Here is a 20,210-nt window from a genome sequence, read left to right as displayed (position 1 = left end):
AGTAGAGGGAGGTACAGTAAGTGCAGTAGGTATACAGTGTATGTATATTTTATTTACATAGCGCTAACAGGTGTACTCAGCACGTTACAGGTTACATTACATTAGAGGGAGGTACAGTAAGTGCAGTAGGTATACAGTGTATGTATATTTTATTTACATAGCGCTAACAGGTGTACTCAGCACTTTACAGGTTACATTACAGTAGAGGGAGGTACAGTAAGTGCAGTAGGTATACAGTGTATGTATATTTTATTTATATAGCACTAACAGGTGTACTCAGCACTTTACAGGTTACATTACAGTAGAGGGAGGTACAGTAAGTGCAGTAGGTATACAGTGTATGTATATTTTATTTATATAGCGCTAACAGGTGTACTCAGCACTTTACAGGTTATATTACAGTAGAGGGAGGTACAGTAAGTGCAGTAGGTATACAGTGTATGTATATTTTATTTACATAGCGCTAACAGGTGTACTCAGCACTTTACAGGTTACATTACAGTAGAGGGAGGTACAGTAAGTGCAGTAGGTATACAGTGTGTGTATATATTTATATAGTGCTAACAGGTGTACTCAGCACTTTACATGTTACATTACAGTAGAGGGAGGTACAGTAAGTGCAGTAGGTATACAGTGTATGTATATTTTATTTATATAGCGCTAACAGGTGTACTCAGCACTTTACAGGTTACATTACAGTAGAGGGAGGTACAGTAAGTGCAGTAGGTATACAGTGTATGTATATTTTATTTATATAGCGCTAACAGGTGTACTCAGCACTTTACAGGTTACATTACATTAGAGGGAGGTACAGTAAGTGCAGTAGGTATACAGTGTATGTATATTTTATTTACATAGCGCTAACAGGTGTACTCAGCACTTTACAGGTTACATTACAGTAGAGGGAGGTACAGTAAGTGCAGTAGGTATACAGTGTATGTATATTTTATTTATATAGCACTAACAGGTGTACTCAGCACTTTACAGGTTACATTACAGTAAGGGGAGGTACAGTAAGTGCAGTAGGTATACAGTGTATGTATATTTTATTTATATAGCGCTAACAGGTGTACTCAGCACTTTACAGGTTACATTACAGTAGAGGGAGGTACAGTAAGTGCAGTAGGTATACAGTGTATGTATATTTTATTTACATAGCGCTAACAGGTGTACTCAGCACTTTACAGGTTACATTACAGTAGAGGGAGGTACAGTAAGTGCAGTAGGTATACAGTGTGTGTATATATTTATATAGTGCTAACAGGTGTACTCAGCACTTTACAGGTTACATTACAGTAGAGGGAGGTACAGTAAGTGCAGTAGGTATACAGTGTATGTATATTTTATTTATATAGCACTAACAGGTGTACTCAGCACTTTACAGGTTACATTACAGTAGAGGGAGGTACAGTAAGTGCAGTAGGTATACAGTGTATGTATATTTTATTTATATAGCGCTAACAGGTGTACTCAGCACTTTACAGGTTACATTACAGTAGAGGGAGGTACAGTAAGTGCAGTAGGTATACAGTGTATGTATATTTTATTTATATAGTGCTAACAGGTGTACTCAGCACTTTACAGGTTACATTACAGTCGAGGGAGGTACAGTAAATGCAGTAGGTATACAGTGTATGTATATTTTATTTACATAGCGCTAACAGGTGTACTCAGCACTTTACAGGTTACATTACAGTAGAGGGAGGTACAGTAAGTGCAGTAGGTATACAGTGTGTGTATATATTTATATAGCGCTAACAGGTGTACTCAGCACTTTACAGGTTACATTACATTAGAGGGAGGTACAGTAAGTGCAGTAGGTATACAGTGTATGTATATTTTATTTACATAGCGCTAACAGGTGTACTCAGCACTTTACAGGTTACATTACAGTAGAAGGAGGTACAGTAAGTGCAGTAGGTATACAGTGTATGTATATTTTATTTATATAGCGCTAACAGGTGTACTCAGCACTTTACAGGTTACATTACAGTAGAGGGATGCACAGTAACTGCAGTAGGTATACAGTGTATGTATAGTTTATTTATATAGCGCTAACAGGTGTACTCAGCAATTTACAGGTTACATTACAGTAGAGGGAGGTACAGTAAGTGCAGTAGGTATACAGTGTATGTATATTTTATTTATATAGCACTAAGAGGTGTACTCAGCACTTTACAGGTTACATTACAGTAGAGGGAGGTACAGTAAGTGCAGTAGGTATACAGTGTATGTATATTTTATTTATATAGTGCTAACAGGTGTACTCAGCACTTTACAGGTTACATTACAGTAGAGGGAGGTACAGTAAGTGCAGTAGGTATACAGTGTATGTATATTTTATTTACATAGCGCTAACAGGTGTACTCAGCACTTTACAGGTTACATTACAGTAGAGGGAGGTACAGTAAGTGCAGTAGGTATACAGTGTATGTATATTATATTTATATAGTGCTAACAGGTGTACTCAGCACTTTACAGGTTACATTACAGTAGAGGGAGGTACAGTAAGTGCAGTAGGTATACAGTGTATGTATATTTTATTTACATTGCGCTAACAGGTGTACTCAGCACGTTACAGGTTACATTACAGTAGAGGGAGGTACAGTAAGTGCAGTAGGTATACAGTGTTGTATATATTTATATAGCGCTAACAGGTGTACTCAGCACTTTACAGGTTACATTACATTAGAGGGAGGTACAGTAAGTGCAGTAGGTATACAGTGTATGTATATTTTATTTACATAGCGCTAACAGGTGTACTCAGCACTTTACAGGTTACATTACAGTAGAGGGAGGTACAGTAAGTGCAGTAGGTATACAGTGTATGTATATTTTATTTATATAGCACTAACAGGTGTACTCAGCACTTTACAGGTTACATTACAGTAGAGGGATGTACAGTAACTGCAGTAGGTATACAGTGTATGTATAGTTTATTTATATAGCGCTAACAGGTGTACTCAGCACTTTACAGGTTACATTACAGTAGAGGGAGGTACAGTAAGTGCAGTAGGTATACAGTGTATGTATATTTTATTTATATAGCGCTAACAGGTGTACTCAGCACTTTACAGGTTACATTACAGTAGAGGGAGGTACAGTAAGTGCAGTAGGTATACAGTGTGTGTATATATTTATATAGCGCTAACAGGTGTACTCAGCACTTTACAGGTTACATTACAGTAGAGGGAGGTACAGTAAGTGCAGTAGGTATACAGTGTATGTATATTTTATTTATATAGCACTAACAGGTGTACTCAGCACTTTACAGGTTACATTACAGTAAGGGGAGGTACAGTAAGTGCAGTAGGTATACAGTGTATGTATATTTTATTTATATAGCGCTAACAGGTGTACTCAGCACTTTACAGGTTACATTACAGTAGAGGGAGGTACAGTAAGTGCAGTAGGTATACAGTGTATGTATATTTTATTTACATAGCGCTAACAGGTGTACTCAGCACTTTACAGGTTACATTACAGTAGAGGGAGGTACAGTAAGTGCAGTAGGTATACAGTGTGTGTATATATTTATATAGTGCTAACAGGTGTACTCAGCACTTTACAGGTTACATTACAGTAGAGGGAGGTACAGTAAGTGCAGTAGGTATACAGTGTATGTATATTTTATTTATATAGCACTAACAGGTGTACTCAGCACTTTACAGGTTACATTACAGTAGAGGGAGGTACAGTAAGTGCAGTAGGTATACAGTGTATGTATATTTTATTTATATAGCGCTAACAGGTGTACTCAGCACTTTACAGGTTACATTACAGTAGAGGGAGGTACAGTAAGTGCAGTAGGTATACAGTGTATGTATATTTTATTTATATAGTGCTAACAGGTGTACTCAGCACTTTACAGGTTACATTACAGTCGAGGGAGGTACAGTAAATGCAGTAGGTATACAGTGTATGTATATTTTATTTACATAGCGCTAACAGGTGTACTCAGCACTTTACAGGTTACATTACAGTAGAGGGAGGTACAGTAAGTGCAGTAGGTATACAGTGTGTGTATATATTTATATAGCGCTAACAGGTGTACTCAGCACTTTACAGGTTACATTACATTAGAGGGAGGTACAGTAAGTGCAGTAGGTATACAGTGTATGTATATTTTATTTACATAGCGCTAACAGGTGTACTCAGCACTTTACAGGTTACATTACAGTAGAAGGAGGTACAGTAAGTGCAGTAGGTATACAGTGTATGTATATTTTATTTATATAGCGCTAACAGGTGTACTCAGCACTTTACAGGTTACATTACAGTAGAGGGATGCACAGTAACTGCAGTAGGTATACAGTGTATGTATAGTTTATTTATATAGCGCTAACAGGTGTACTCAGCAATTTACAGGTTACATTACAGTAGAGGGAGGTACAGTAAGTGCAGTAGGTATACAGTGTATGTATATTTTATTTATATAGCACTAAGAGGTGTACTCAGCACTTTACAGGTTACATTACAGTAGAGGGAGGTACAGTAAGTGCAGTAGGTATACAGTGTATGTATATTTTATTTATATAGTGCTAACAGGTGTACTCAGCACTTTACAGGTTACATTACAGTAGAGGGAGGTACAGTAAGTGCAGTAGGTATACAGTGTATGTATATTTTATTTACATAGCGCTAACAGGTGTACTCAGCACTTTACAGGTTACATTACAGTAGAGGGAGGTACAGTAAGTGCAGTAGGTATACAGTGTATGTATATTATATTTATATAGTGCTAACAGGTGTACTCAGCACTTTACAGGTTACATTACAGTAGAGGGAGGTACAGTAAGTGCAGTAGGTATGCAGTGTATGTATATTTTATTTACATTGCGCTAACAGGTGTACTCAGCACGTTACAGGTTACATTACAGTAGAGGGAGGTACAGTAAGTGCAGTAGGTATACAGTGTGTGTATATATTTATATAGCGCTAACAGGTGTACTCAGCACTTTACAGGTTACATTACATTAGAGGGAGGTACAGTAAGTGCAGTAGGTATACAGTGTATGTATATTTTATTTACATAGCGCTAACAGGTGTACTCAGCACTTTACAGGTTACATTACAGTAGAGGGAGGTACAGTAAGTGCAGTAGGTATACAGTGTATGTATATTTTATTTATATAGCACTAACAGGTGTACTCAGCACTTTACAGGTTACATTACAGTAGAGGGATGTACAGTAACTGCAGTAGGTATACAGTGTATGTATAGTTTATTTATATAGCGCTAACAGGTGTACTCAGCACTTTACAGGTTACATTACAGTAGAGGGAGGTACAGTAAGTGCAGTAGGTATACAGTGTATGTATATTTTATTTATATAGCGCTAACAGGTGTACTCAGCACTTTACAGGTTACATTACAGTAGAGGGAGGTACAGTAAGTGCAGTAGGTATACAGTGTGTGTATATATTTATATAGCGCTAACAGGTGTACTCAGCACTTTACAGGTTACATTACATTAGAGGGAGGTACAGTAAGTGCAGTAGGTGTACAGTGTATGTATATTTTATTTATATAGCACTAACAGGTGTACTCAGCACTTTACAGGTTACATTAGAGTAGAGGGAGGTACAGTAAGTACAGTAGGTATACAGTGTATGTATATTGTATTTAAATAGCGCTAACAGGTATACTCAGCACTTTACAGGTTACATTACAGTAGAGGGAGGTACAGTAAGTGCAGTAGGTATACAGTGTATGTATATTTTATTTATATAGCACTAACAGGTGTACTCAGCACTTTACAGGTTACATTACAGTAGAGGGAGGTACAGTAAGTACAGTGTATGTATATTTTATTTACATAGCACTAACAGGTGTACTCAGCACTTTACAGGTTACATTACAGTAGAGGGAGGTACAGTAAGTGCAGTAGGTATACAGTGTATGTCTATTTTATTTATTTAGAGCTAACAGGTGTACTCAGCACTTTACAGGTTACATTACAGTAGAGGGAGGTACAGTAAGTGCAGTAGGTATACAGTGTATGTATATTTTATTTATATAGCACTAACAGGTGTACTCAGCACTTTACAGGTTACATTACAGTAGAGGGAGGTACAGTAAGTGCAGTTGGTATACAGTGTATGTCTATTTTATTTATATAGAGCTAACAGGTGTACTCAGCACTTTACAGGTTACATTACAGTAGAGGGAGGTACAGTAAGTGCAGTAGGTATACAGTGTATGTATATTTTATTTATATAGCACTAACAGGTGTACTCAGCACTTTACAGGTTACATTACAGTAGAGGGAGGTACAGTAAGTGCAGTAGGTATACAGTGTATGTATATTTTATTTATATAGCACTAACAGGTGTACTCAGCACTTTACAGGTTACATTACAGTAGGGGGAGGTACAGTAAGTGCAGTAGGTATGCAGTGTATGTATATTTTATTTATATAGCACTAACAGGTGTACTCAGCACTTTACAGGTTACATTACAGTAGGGGGAGGTACAGTAAGTGCAGTAGGTATACAGTGTATGTATATTTTATTTATATAGCACTAACAGGTGTACTCAGCACTTTACAGGTTACATTACAGTAGGGGGAGGTACAGTAAGTGCAGTAGGTATACAGTGTATGTATATTTTATTTATATAGCACTAACAGGTGTACTCAGCACTTTACAGGTTACATTACAGTAGGGGGAGGTACAGTAAGTGCAGTAGGTATACAGTGTATGTATATTTTATTTATATAGCACTAACAGGTGTACTCAGCACTTTACAGGTTACATTACAGTAGGGGGAGGTACAGTAAGTGCAGTAGGTATACAGTGTATGTTTAGTATATTTATATAGCGCTAACAGGTGTACTCAGCACTTTACAGGTTACATTACAGTAGAGGGAGGTACAGTAAGTGCAGTAGGTATACAGTGTATGTATATTTTATTTATATAGTGCTAACAGGTGTACTCAGCACTTTACAGGTTACATTACAGTAGAGGGAGGTACAGTAAGTGCAGTAGGTATACAGTGTATGTATATTTTATTTACATAGCGCTAACAGGTGTACTCAGCACGTTACAGGTTACATTACAGTAGAGGGAAGTACAGTAAGTGCAGTAGGTATGCAGTGTATGTATATTTTATTTATATAGTGCTAACAGGTGTACTCAGCACTTTACAGGTTACATTACAGTAGAGGGAGGTACAGTAAGTGCAGTAGGTATACAGTGTATGTATATTTTATTTACATAGCGCTAACAGGTGTACTCAGCACTTTTCATGTTACATTACAGTAGAGGGAGGTACAGTAAGTGCAGTAGGTATACAGTGTATGTATATTATATTTATATAGTGCTAACAGGTGTACTCAGCACTTTACATGTTACATTACAGTAGAGGGAGGTACAGTGAGTGCAGTAGGTATACAGTGTATGTATATTTTATTTATATAGTGCTAACAGGTGTACTCAGCACTTTACAGGTTACATTACAGTAGAGGGAGGTACAGTAAGTGCAGTAGGTATACAGTGTATATATATATATATATATATATATATATATATATTATTATTATTATTATTATTGCCATTTATATAGCGCCAACAGATTCCGTAGCGCTTTACAATATTTTGAGAGGGGGGGATGTAACAATAAATAAGACAATTCAAGAAAACTTACAGGAATAATAGGTTGAAGAGGACCCTGCTCAAATGAGCTTACAGTCTATAGGAGGTGGGGCATTAGAAACATTAGGATGGGAAATATCAAGTAGGAGTGAAGCAGAGCTGGAGGAGAGAGCAAAGCACTCTGTAATGGCAGATACTCCCCCTGCTGCCTGAAAAAAATAAAATAATAAAAGATTAAAACAATTTAAAATAACATAATATATACTTAGATATATATAGATTTATTATATATGTGATCTAAGTATATATATACACATACATACACACACTGTCTAAGTGTATTTTAATATTAATATCAAGATACACGTAGAATGATATTGATTAAATATATAGAATTATATATATATATATTTATATCTAATATAAAATATGTAAATACATAAAAAAATTATAATATATATGTGTAATTTCCTTCTAACTGTATTTTAAAATTAATATATATATATGATATCAAAATACACGTAGAACGAAATAATATATATATATATCTATATACATAAGTATATACGTGTATATCACTATATCTATATATACCTATATATAAATAAAAATAATTTAAAAAAATTATATACATATATCTACACATATATATGTAAGCAACCAGAATATTACATTGAGCCCAGTATCTTACAGGAAACCAATGCAGAGACCGACAGAGAGGAGGCTTTGGTACGTTTGGGCGGACAGGAAAATGTGCCTCTCGCCACGGCATTCAGTCTCCACAACAGCCAACGTGGAAGAACGATGGAAAATAAACCCCAGGCTCTTCATTTGAGAAACGCGATACTGCCGAATGACAGTTTTGGTGATTTCTTAGACATTTAAGACCATCATGAGTTCGTAAAGACAAAGATTAGTCGGGGGATTTTACCTTTCTCTACAAACCAAATAGACACTCAAAACATGACAGCTACAGTGAGCGAGATTTTTAATAGAGGTTAAACTTTAGGTCAATTTAAAGTGGGATTATCTGAGAATCGAAAGTGAAATAGCTGATATAAAATAATAGCAGAAAAAAGCAGACAGAACATTTTTCATAATTCTCTATTTTGACCAAACATTAGTTTTTATGTACTTTTTCTCCTCTTGACAAAACTTGTGAAAAAGGCCGAGCGACCTCTGCCAAGTGCTGTCATTTCCCCAGCCGTTGCTGTGATAATGTGTTCTAGAGTGCAAGCTCATTTGCCCAAGGACTTCTTCACCACTTGTCTCCGTTAATATTCTGTATGTCGATTATTTGTTATCAATGTTCTCCTTTCTATAATTGTAAAGCTCTGCACAATATACTGGTGATCTATAAAATACTAATAATGATTATTTTTCTCATGACGAGACAATATCTATGGAGAGTCCAGCGGTCTTGCGTCACATCTTGCGTCACAGCTCGGAAGTCTTGCACAGTTGAAACTTTGGCTAATGAAACAATGTCACTATTTCCACTATCATTTACTGTCTTCTATTGTCTATGGAAAATTTGCGAAGTTGGAAAAATAGCCAAGTTTGTTTTTTAAATGTTGGCATCTCACCTGACAACAGACCATGTACCTCTCTTTAGTAGATAAATTGCAAGGGGTTAAAATGAATGCAAACAATAACTCGCGTCGCGATTAGAATTAAATGTATACTTAGAAAAAGTCTTAAATAAAGCGCAAAGTTCTAGGAGACAGTGAGCTTTGGCAGACAACGCAGCAGATAGATACGGTTTGTGACAGGGCCTCTAGAAATGATTTTAACAATCGCCTGGTGAAAAGGACGAATGCCTTGTTGAGGACGAATGCCTTGTTGAATTTGTAAAGATTGAGCGAAGTATACCAAGTAATGATTAGAACGTCTATTCTGGGAATCATAGTTCTAAACATCTTTACAATTCACTGAAGGGTCATTTTTGCGACATATTATTTGTATATTTAAGTAGCGCACAATTAAAGCACCGGGCCCTTTTTACTTCCATTTAGCACAGCTCTGATAGTCAAAACAAGGAGCACAAGTGCATTATTACTGCTCTTTCGTTTGCAGAAAACCCGGCTCAATTAGACTGGTGCAGTGTTGATTTTTATTCCTCTTTGACTGTTGCACTTGAATACCTTGTAAAAAGCCCCCTTTTATTTTCTTCCCGTCCACAATCATTTTAATGGAATACGTTTATTGTTGTGTATTTAAAATACAATGAGAGTGCAGAGATGAGCAAGCTAAACAAACAGTCGTATTCTAAGCGTATGAAAAGCCTCTTCAGCTGCCCCTCTCCCACTGATGAACAAAATATGGTCTCAATTCACTCCAAACTTTTTGTGGTTTTCTCGCTAATTTGTATTGTTTTCATTAAGTCAAACAGAAAGGAAAGATGGTAATAAAAAGGGACCATGAATATCACATCGGGCTTTTAAAAAAGAAACTTTAAATGACACTTCTCCTTCACCACATGACGGATTACGTTCTCCGCACATTTTGCAGCATTTTGTCTCCAGAAAATCCTGTTGAAATATTTCATGGTGGATAAAGATATAGTTATCTGCACTCTCTCCTAAATCCCGATGTATATTTAAACAAATGGAGGTAATTTAGTTACTCCAATGGCCATTGGAGGGAATGCCCACCTGCCAACGTCAAGGCAGACCCCCTCAGGTGGGTCCTACACTGACCTTTCACCTTTTGAGTTGTTGAGCTTATGGCAAAGATATCTCTATCTCTCATACTGGATGTATTGGGGCTGATATGTACTGTGGTCATTGCTGCCGCCTAGGAGTGAGTGCAGGACTTGTTTTTTGTATTTGGATAAAAGATATTCATGTTAATTTTAGTTCATATCATTGTATGCAGGCAAAGTTGCTAGTACTAGTGAATTTTCTAAAGTCAATTCTACCATAATCACAGAGAGATTAAAGTAATGCATTAATGGTTAATTCAGGCTAGCCAATGGCAAGGAAAAATTCACCCCCGTAAGCCCCCTTTCAGGCCTACCAAGTAGTGTAGGACTTAGAATTTTCAGTCTAACAATAATTTCAAATAAGTGAAATCACCAATTAACATGTTAATATAATTCTATGTATCAAGAAATGATCCACAGTTTCACATCCTGGATACATTATTCTTCAAAGTTTACATGTTGCATCTACCTCAATAAATACCTTTCAGGTGGAGTACATGAAGGTTCTATTCCGTGTCGTCTCCTCTTTTCACTTTACCTTTGGGAAAGTTGGTAGCATTTTGATAGACTAGCAACACCTATATATGGAATACACATTGTCTGTCCTTGTTGCTCTCTTGTTCTCTCTCCGCATATCACTAAAGCACAGTACTATAGTGGGTCGTAACCGGTCAAAGTAAGAGTGTTCATTTTTAATGTTAGCACAACGCCTTATTTAGTATCTGGAGTGTAGACATCTAGATGAGCTTGTAGCATTTTTATCGTGACGCTCAGTAGAAGATATGAGCAAAACGAGCCAGAGAATGACACTACACACAACACACAGCCACACTCTGAACTTCTTACAGTACCCGTACCGGAGACACTTTCAAATAAAGCTCCTTAATACCAGATAAGTCCAGATTGGCCACCTTGGCACCCCAGCTACTGTAGACTTTAACTCCAATGAGCCATAGGTAGCTCACACTTGTTCCATGATCAACTCCTCCAAATGTCATGGTTAACCTCCAAAAATAATTAAATAAGATGATTGTTAATACACTGTGTAATCAAGAAATACCCTTAAATACTCTAGAAGCTATGAAGACCACATGAATCGTCTGTAAAGTCCTGTTAGCTTGATGTTTATTGATTTACAGTTAGATTTTGTGTTTGTGAGTGTTTTTTTGTAAATCGATAACAATGCACGTCGATGCACAAGCAGGGGCATCGCTTAGAGCTAGTCTGTAGTGAGCTTGTTGGTGTGTAAGTGAGCTTGTCTGTAGCGAGCTTGTGGGTGTGTAAGTGAGCTTTTCTGTAGTGAGCTTGTGGGTGTGTAAGTGAGCTTGTCTGTAGTGAGCTTGTGGGTGTGTAAGTGAGCTTGTCTGTAGCAAGCTTGTGTGTGTGTCAGTGAGTTTTTCTTGTCATTGATCTCAGCCATGGAGGCGGGCCTAGCCGTGGCGAAATTGGCACGGCGTGGGGAAGTAGGTGAGTAAAAACACCTTTCTCACACACACACACACACACACATTTTCCACGCACATACAAATTGCTAGTTTTATTTTAATTTAAATCCACCCAGCCTCCCTACCTTTGGGAGAGCTGAGTGGATCTTTCCCTGGCTTCCAGTGCAGCTTCTCTCTAATCTTCCTGTTTCTCTCTGCTCCCCTGCTCCTGTAGTGATGCCGGAGTGACATCATGTCACTAAACAGCGCGCAAGGGAGCAGAGTGGAACTGCAGAAAGGTTATTGCCCCCCGCAGCGGCCGGTTTCACTGGTTCCTACGCAGCTTAGCAAAGGGCTGACAAATCCCAGGCACCAGGGAGACATTTCTTGTCACCACGGAGCCCTGTATGTATGTGTTTTATAACTGCCCCCCTACTTTTGTCCTTGGCCCCTCATATGGAGCCTGGAGATGCCACTGCCTCTAAACACCACATTGTGGGTGTCATGTCGTTGTGACATGATGTAAATCGTTTGGTAAGGTGTGTCTCAGGCTGATGGCTTTCCGCTCACACAGACACCGCGGGATCTCTGGCTTTTTGTTAACACGGCATCATATGGCGGAGTACTCGTAGACATCTTGGGCTTTCACGTTTCACCACCGCACTGTGCTGACAAACGACATGGTGCATCTGCAACTAAGTATTTATATCTTTTTATCTCTTATACATAAACTGGACTGCAGACATGTTTACCGGATGCAAATCGACAGATTATATCAGCGTCTGTGCACTCTCCATGAGGCATTTTATTTCGATGTTCTCTAATTGGAATAAGTTCTGTCGACTTAAAGGTTTCATCTATAAAATTGCCCCTAGAATTCAAAGAACTTAAAATGTTATACAGTAGCGTTACTACTTTACTCAGCATTTTATTTATTTCTTTTTTTAAAGTAAGTAAATTATTCTAATCTCTGGATGGATGGCGCTTTTATCTGGATCAACCACTTAAAATCATATTAAGGTGCAAACATTCTGAACCAAGGTTTGCATCTATTATCAGAAATATAATATGACTTCTATAGTTTAAAAAATGAAAACACGTTCCAATAGGTTTTGTTTTGAATTCAGGTATTTGTATTGTGTTTTGTAATGTGGTTAGAGCGAGCCCAGAGTCTGTGGAACCCGGGTACAAAGTTTTCTTCAGAGTCCTGTAGATGTGGCTAAATTAGCACCTCCCTCCCAGGTTAGGTGTTGTGGTGTCCAGGGTATAGGTTGGGGGTCGCGGCGCAGGTTAAGGGAAAGCATTCACGGATCTAGGTAAATCTAGGTAAAACTGAACATCTCATGGGGAATAAAGGAAGGTAAAAATAAAATAAACACTGTTTAACCCCTTAAGGACACATGACATGTGTGACATGTCATGATTCCCTTTTATTCCAGAAGTTTGGTCCTTAAGGGGTTAAGCAGAGATATGGGCTTTTATTTACACACCGCCCCTTAAAAATGTTTTATGAATATTTGTCAACAAATATAAATGAAGTCGATGTTATAATTTAACAAATTAAATTTAACTTGCAATAATAACCAAGCTAATTAAAAAAAAACAATCTGCCTAAATATGCAGCAAGTTTTAAGCCTCTCACTACCAAGTGATTTGCACAGCCGATAAGGAAACCTAATGTGCATGCGCGTCGAGTGCCCCCTATGGAGATTTAAAAGACACTGGATGACATTATGCAAAGCGGTAGGACTTCCAGCGTCATTTCATGGAGTCAAACTCTGTGAAAGGCCAGGAAACACCTCTAGAGGCTGCCTTCTCGGAAGCTGCAATGTTTTACAATACAGAGCTAAAATGACAGGGAAACTGTGCTCAGACCACTTCAATGAGATAAAGTGGTCTCGGTGCCTATAGTGTCCCTTTAATGACAAAACTATATCTTCGAGGGGCTATTTTCCCCATATATTAACACATATTTTTAATAATATTATTAAAATGCTAAGAGATGCATGTATAAAGGCATGGGTGCCTCCCATTTATAAACACTATATGGCGTTTTAATAGTTTTTTTAAAGTTAATTCTACGCTGCTGCTTCCAATATTTTGTTTTAAATCATCGGCTGGCAGAGAGGGGATCAGCATTCTGGAATTAGGAATAATAATGTTTGAGAAATTCCCACATGCCAATAATAAACCTGTTTGATGTACTGTAGAACACAAGGACAGTCTGCATTTCCTGGCCGGATGTTTTATCAGAGTGTGAGGGCTGTTATCACGGCCACGTTAACATTGCGAGTGCTTGGTATGCAATCAGGATAAATCTAATGCGTATTAGGAAATGTAGCAGTGCAGCCCGGTAGCTGAATGGCAGTGAGACTGGAGGCTATTTGAATACTGATGGGCCCTTCACTTTATTTCCATTAATGACATGCTCATCAAGGGCACACAATGGGGCCGCCTGCCTGTCACCGTGCGCTGGCAATGCAAGCTTGTCACTCCCCAGGAACGTTCAGAGTCCGGTGAGCTGATAACAAGTACTCTGGGTAGACAGGTGCTTCCGCTTGCTGGGACATGGTCTGTTCTCTCCCAGAAACCCACCTCTTCCTCTGCTCCACGGCCGTGACAGACACCATGATATGCATGAATTAACAGCCCTATCACGCCGGGCGGCTGTCTGCGGTCAAAGCAGAAAATAATAGTTGTCACAAGGAATTGCAGAATAATGGCTGTGTGTTAGCAGACATGGTGTGGGCAACTGTAAAAAGGCTGAGATTTAAGGGGAGGGGGATTATCTTTTATCACTGTTTTATTCTCCAGAACATGCAAGGCTGTTATACTTGAATCCACGGTACATACATGTTCGCATGCAAGAGGGCTACTAATGGAAAATAGGTGACACAGCCTTGTGTAGGGCCATTTAAATTAGCTCTGCATAGCAACCTGAAGAGGCATGCTTGCCAATCTGTGATCAGGAAGGGGGTAAGCTGCTTGGTTAATCACACGGTACCTCGGGCATCCCTGAGAACTGGACTGCCGGAGATAAAATGCAGGCCATGCCCCTGCTCCAATAATCAAATAAAACGTGTAAAAACTGGACATTCAGTAGGTATGACAGTCAGACTTTGGCTTTGCAGGTCATAATCATTATGAGATTTAACTCACATGGACATCATCAAAATTAAAGGTAAGCCAGTATTAGGACTAAGGAGACACTGATTGGCTGAGATTTAGCTGACCAATGTCAGTCAATCAGCGGCGCCGCTGCCCAATTCTGCAAGAGCCTTCCGGTTTAAATATTTTGAGAGGCATAAAGATTCCGTGCTGGAATTTGTGGTGAGCCAGTGCTAAACCTAATGGCACCCTAACAACTTCATTTATATGACATAGTTATAGTGCTTGGTGTGTTTACATATAGGCATGCATACATACTGACATTCATACTGAAATACATACACACAATGACATACATCCAGATACATACATTCTGACATACACACACTCATTACACTTACCTTTTTTGCAGGAGGGTGGCTCTCCCCTCCTGCGCGGAGGGAGCTGGGAGGAAGTGACCGGCCATCACTTCCTACCAGCACTACTTTCCGGCTGCAATTTTTTAAAGGGGCCTGGTCGCACTATTGCATCGCAGCGCTGACCGGGCCCCTGAAGATATTAGGGGCCACCTGGTGGGCCCCATCAGTGTACAGGCCCCCGGCGCAGTTCCTCCGCTACACATGGGGCCCAGGCCCATGGTTGTCACCCCCTGATGGTGGTCCTGCCTCTGTACATCGCTAAAGGGCCACAGTAAGTCCAATGGGGGGGATCACTACAATTGTTGTTAGTAAAGGCACTGCTCACCACCTGCCATGTATTTGGTATGAAACATAATATGTAGAAATCCACACCTTCATCCTCATCCTTTATTGGCAGAGAGGGGACAATAATAAACCCTCTGGTGGTCTATTAGGATCCAATGTGGATTCCCTGGTCTAGCTTCAGGACTTCTGGTCTGTAAGGACATCAGGGTGCAGGCTGTGAATTCGGTCTGAGCTCGGCCCTAAGATGCTGCCTTGGCCGTCTAATGGATAATCCGGGTCTGCTTTCTGAGACCAAATCTGAATGTTGTGAGCGTAAAGCAGACATTCACGGCAGATCTTCGATATACTTTTCAACTGTCCTGAGTTGGAAGGACCGTCCTGACAAATAAACTGATTGGGCCTTTGTGTGGCTTGTCTCTATGCTTGGCACATTTTTACACTAAGGAGAACTCTTTGTAAAATATAGCTTGAGGGTTTTTTCCCACACATTTATGTGTAAGGAACAATTCTGGAGGGGAGATTTTTTTCCATTTATTTTATATATTTTATATCCCCCTTAAAGTGATTTATAATTTTTATTTAATTGCAGCTTATATGCTTTTTTTTTTTTTTAAATCTATTTATGTATGGTATACAAATAGGAGAGGGGTAATCAAATGTCAGTAGGATAAGAAAATGTTTCACTTAAAACCATCTATACTTTACATCCAAATTGCTATCCCATTTAACACTAAGCGTTATCAAACTCCGCATCTAGTAAGAGGTTGTTATCTCCATTGACTACCCGCAGGATTGTTCCAGTCAGTCGTCTAGATAACTTGTTATATAGTTATATGATATGGAGCTTTATACAAATAGCCCTTTTATTTGTGGGTCTTTCGAATGGTTTTTTGTATGTACTTGGTATGTATTTATTATGTATCCGCCATATTATTATTAGTAGTAATGTTTCTCCCTCCCCGTTTCCCGCCCACTCCCACTTACCTATATATTATTTCTAACATCATTGGACTATCATTGGATTGCGGCCAGCCGGAACATCACAGTAAGAAACTGTGAACTAATTGTGGGGTGTATTTAAGAGGGAGGGATATTTTTATGTATTTTGCACTTCTCTTTTGAACGAGAAACAGTCCGAGTGGGCTGAAACGCGTAGGATTGATTTTACCTGCATTTGATGCCAGCTGTTTTTTTTACTTCTGTGTGAATACAAGTGAATACATTTTTATACTATATATTAGATCTTCAGTTATCTTATTTTGGATGCACGCTATTTTTCATGTAATCGAGACCCACAATATCCAGAATCAAGAAAGAGACACAAAGATCTCAAAAGATTCCTGAATGCTCATTTTTTTACTACAAAGTGTGAATGACCCATAAATATTATCCTATTTAGGCTCCACAGTGTTGCACTATGTTTTATTCTTATCTCCCCTAGCTGGATTCACCCTATATATTGTATGGATGGGAGCTATTCACAGGTTAATTGATACGCTTTTATGAAGAAGTGGGTTTTTAATGATTTTTTGAAGGAGTGGAGACTGGGTGAGTATCTAACGGAGGAGGAAAGTGTGTTCCACAGGAACGGTGCAGCCCTGGAGAAGTCTTGAAGGCGAGCATCAGAGGTGGGAGTACAGACAGAAGATGTGTAAGGGCCTAGACGGGACATACTTGTGTATTAGGGAGGATAGAAAAGTATTCTGGTACCAGCTACTGACACCAGGGTTACCCGACTGATGCCATGTTACAGCTGGACCCAGGAGCCCAGCTTTCTATAAACCAATTAACGGCGTGGAGCAGGTTTAGCACATTTGGATAATTAGTTACTATACTAATTAACCAAGAAAACATATAACCAGTGCATATTTACCCTCAAACCAGTCGTGGAATGCCATTTTCTACACTATAGATTCCCAAATGTTGTGCACTACGAATCCCATGATTCTTTACCAGAGTCTAGGATGGCAAGATATCTTAGAAGTTGTAGTTCACCTAAATATGGTAATCTACAAAGTGGACATCGCTGCTCTACAACCTGCGTTGGGAGATCATTTAGTTTTCATTATAAATTATTTATTTAAAATTAAAAAAAAATGGCTGCAATTCACTTATGATAGTATATGAAATAATATACTGGTATTGTGAACACACAGTTATTATATCTTGATTAGACATCCATCAAGACAGATTTTCGAATTATTTTGCTTATAGCTGTTAACATTTATACTGCAGGTAGCATTTTTCCAATGATAAAAGACTGTTTGTGCTCGTTTTGCACTTGACACATCGGATATGTACGTACCGTAATGGTAACACGCCAACCAAAGTGCAGACATCACTAAAAGGAATTAATCATGGCTAAGGGTCTGACTTGTCTAATAATTCTCTCTAGACAAGGAGTACAATCCTGCTCATGGAACGCAAGCCGACAAGGCTGTTTATATAAAACGTTACTTAAAAAACACGGTATTGAAAACTAAAAATAATGCAGGACTTCATCCCTGCCAAGCAGAGCTTTTAATGGTATAATGGCCAGCGAAATCTCGTATAGCGTAGAGAGCTACTGACTAAACTTACAACATAAAACCCCCCTGCTGTCATTTTTTATAGGAACAGTAAAACATTTTATTGAATTTATGAGCTACATAATAGCCATGGAGAATGGAACTTGAATTAGAACCAACTCTAAAGTATAATCCCAACTATAAACCCTTCTATTGCACTGTTCCTTCGGCTTTTACTCAAGCTTTTTTATTTTACCAAGAGACTGCATTACCATCAAATTGTTCATCACACTGCCTAGCCGTGAGTTCGCAGCTTACATAAATCCAGCACCTTCCTGGGAGCACAGACATTTTGCATTGGACAATGGAGGCATCATTGAAAAACGGTCTGTTGGTTAACCTCTTGGAGCCCTGCATGGAGATTATTGTTTGTCAGACCGCTTGGCAAAGTTTTCTAATAAATACAATCAGATGATTAACAGTTTATGACTGCGCAGCGCGGCAGGTTTTACGCTGAAAATCCAAATAGTTGAAATTGTACTTTACAATATTTGAGTTTGTGTTTTGGCTTGGAACAAACATATATTAAGGAAAATGAGACCACTTATCTTCGGTAAATGAATGAAAAAATAAACGCTTGTTCACGGAGGAAACAAAAAAAACTAAAAAACTAAAAAAAAAAAAACCCACAAACAAACCCTTTTTTGTAGCAGAGCTCATTAAAGCTGAAAATTCTCCAGTGCAGAATTGAACGCTGCAAAGAGCTAAATATTGCAGATCATTTATCTAAGACATGCCTTACACATGCAATTAAACATCTTTATGCCTTTAGAATTACGTTCAGCAATTTCTGGTGCTTTACTGTTCTGAATGTGATTTAAAAGAGCTGAACGGAGAGATCAATTAGGTGATTCACAGAGTTATATTTTAACGTGGGATATAAAGAAATGTCCGGAAACTGCTACTCAGCCTGTCATCTATGTTTTCCATTCACAGTTCACCGTCTTAGACAGTTATCCCAACTGACTTTATTTTATTTTTTTCTGAAGGGCTAATAAAAGCGAATGGGTGAAACAAAGTCATAACCAGCTCTGTCTGAATTACATGTCATCTCATCTACAGGGAAGAAACGGACCATTTCCACGTCTGGTGGACGGTAACGCCTGAACTGGCAAGAATGCTATTGAATTTGATTTACAGAATAACTGTGTGACAAACGATGACAAAAATAAACTTTTACTGCATTGAACTGCTCTTTTATTTATGAAATTTGACCAAGTAGTGAAATCTTTTATCCTTTTTAAGTTGTAACTCAGAGTGAAAATGAGCAATTACGTTGGGGTAATAGTGATCCGCTGGTGTAGGCCGAGTCAGATGGCTACTGTGCCATGATAAATGTGAACATTGCTTTGCTGACAGATGATCTAACAGGTGTTCATAACAACTATATAAGAGGATGTATTTATGGCTGGCCGCAGCCGCAGCACTGTAAATCAAGCAGAGCAGCTGCACGCCACTGAAACAAACTCCCTGATGGAGGACGCTGCTAGAACACACAACACAATTCACTCCAGAATCATAATCTTCAAATATTTTTTTTTACTTCTTTACAGAGGAGCATGCAAACTAAAATTAGCTTCAATTAGAAATGGCAGATTTTAGAACTTCTCGATTTGTTTTTTTTTTTTTAGGGCATTTTAAAGACAGAAGATTATAAATAAGGATTGATATGTGGAAATTGTACGACCAGGCCTATATATAAAGATTTGCTTCAGACTGTAGGCTATAAACCAAAAAAATAAATAAAAAAAAACACAAAACCAAATTTACTGAACTGGGATACTGTACAACATGGTGACATGGAACACAGCAAGCCGCCCACAGCGAATAAACGCTGCAGGCTGCACACAGCGAATAAACGCTACAGGCCGCACACAGTAAAAGGAACCACTGCAGGCCTCAGGAACACAGTGAATAAACGCTGCAGGACGCACACAGTGAACAAACACTGCAGGCCGCACGCTGTGAACAAACACTGCAGGCCGCACGCTGTGAACAAACACTGCAGGCCGCACGCTGTGAACAAACCTTGCAGGCCGCACGCTGTGAACAAACCTTGCAGGCCGCACGCTGTGAACAAATCTTGCAGGCCGCACGCTGTGAACAA

The sequence above is a fragment of the Pelobates fuscus genome, chromosome 5 (assembly GCF_036172605.1).
Source record: "Pelobates fuscus isolate aPelFus1 chromosome 5, aPelFus1.pri, whole genome shotgun sequence".
Taxonomy (NCBI): Eukaryota; Metazoa; Chordata; class Amphibia; order Anura; family Pelobatidae; genus Pelobates; species Pelobates fuscus.
Note: the sequence above shows the minus strand (reverse complement) of the source record.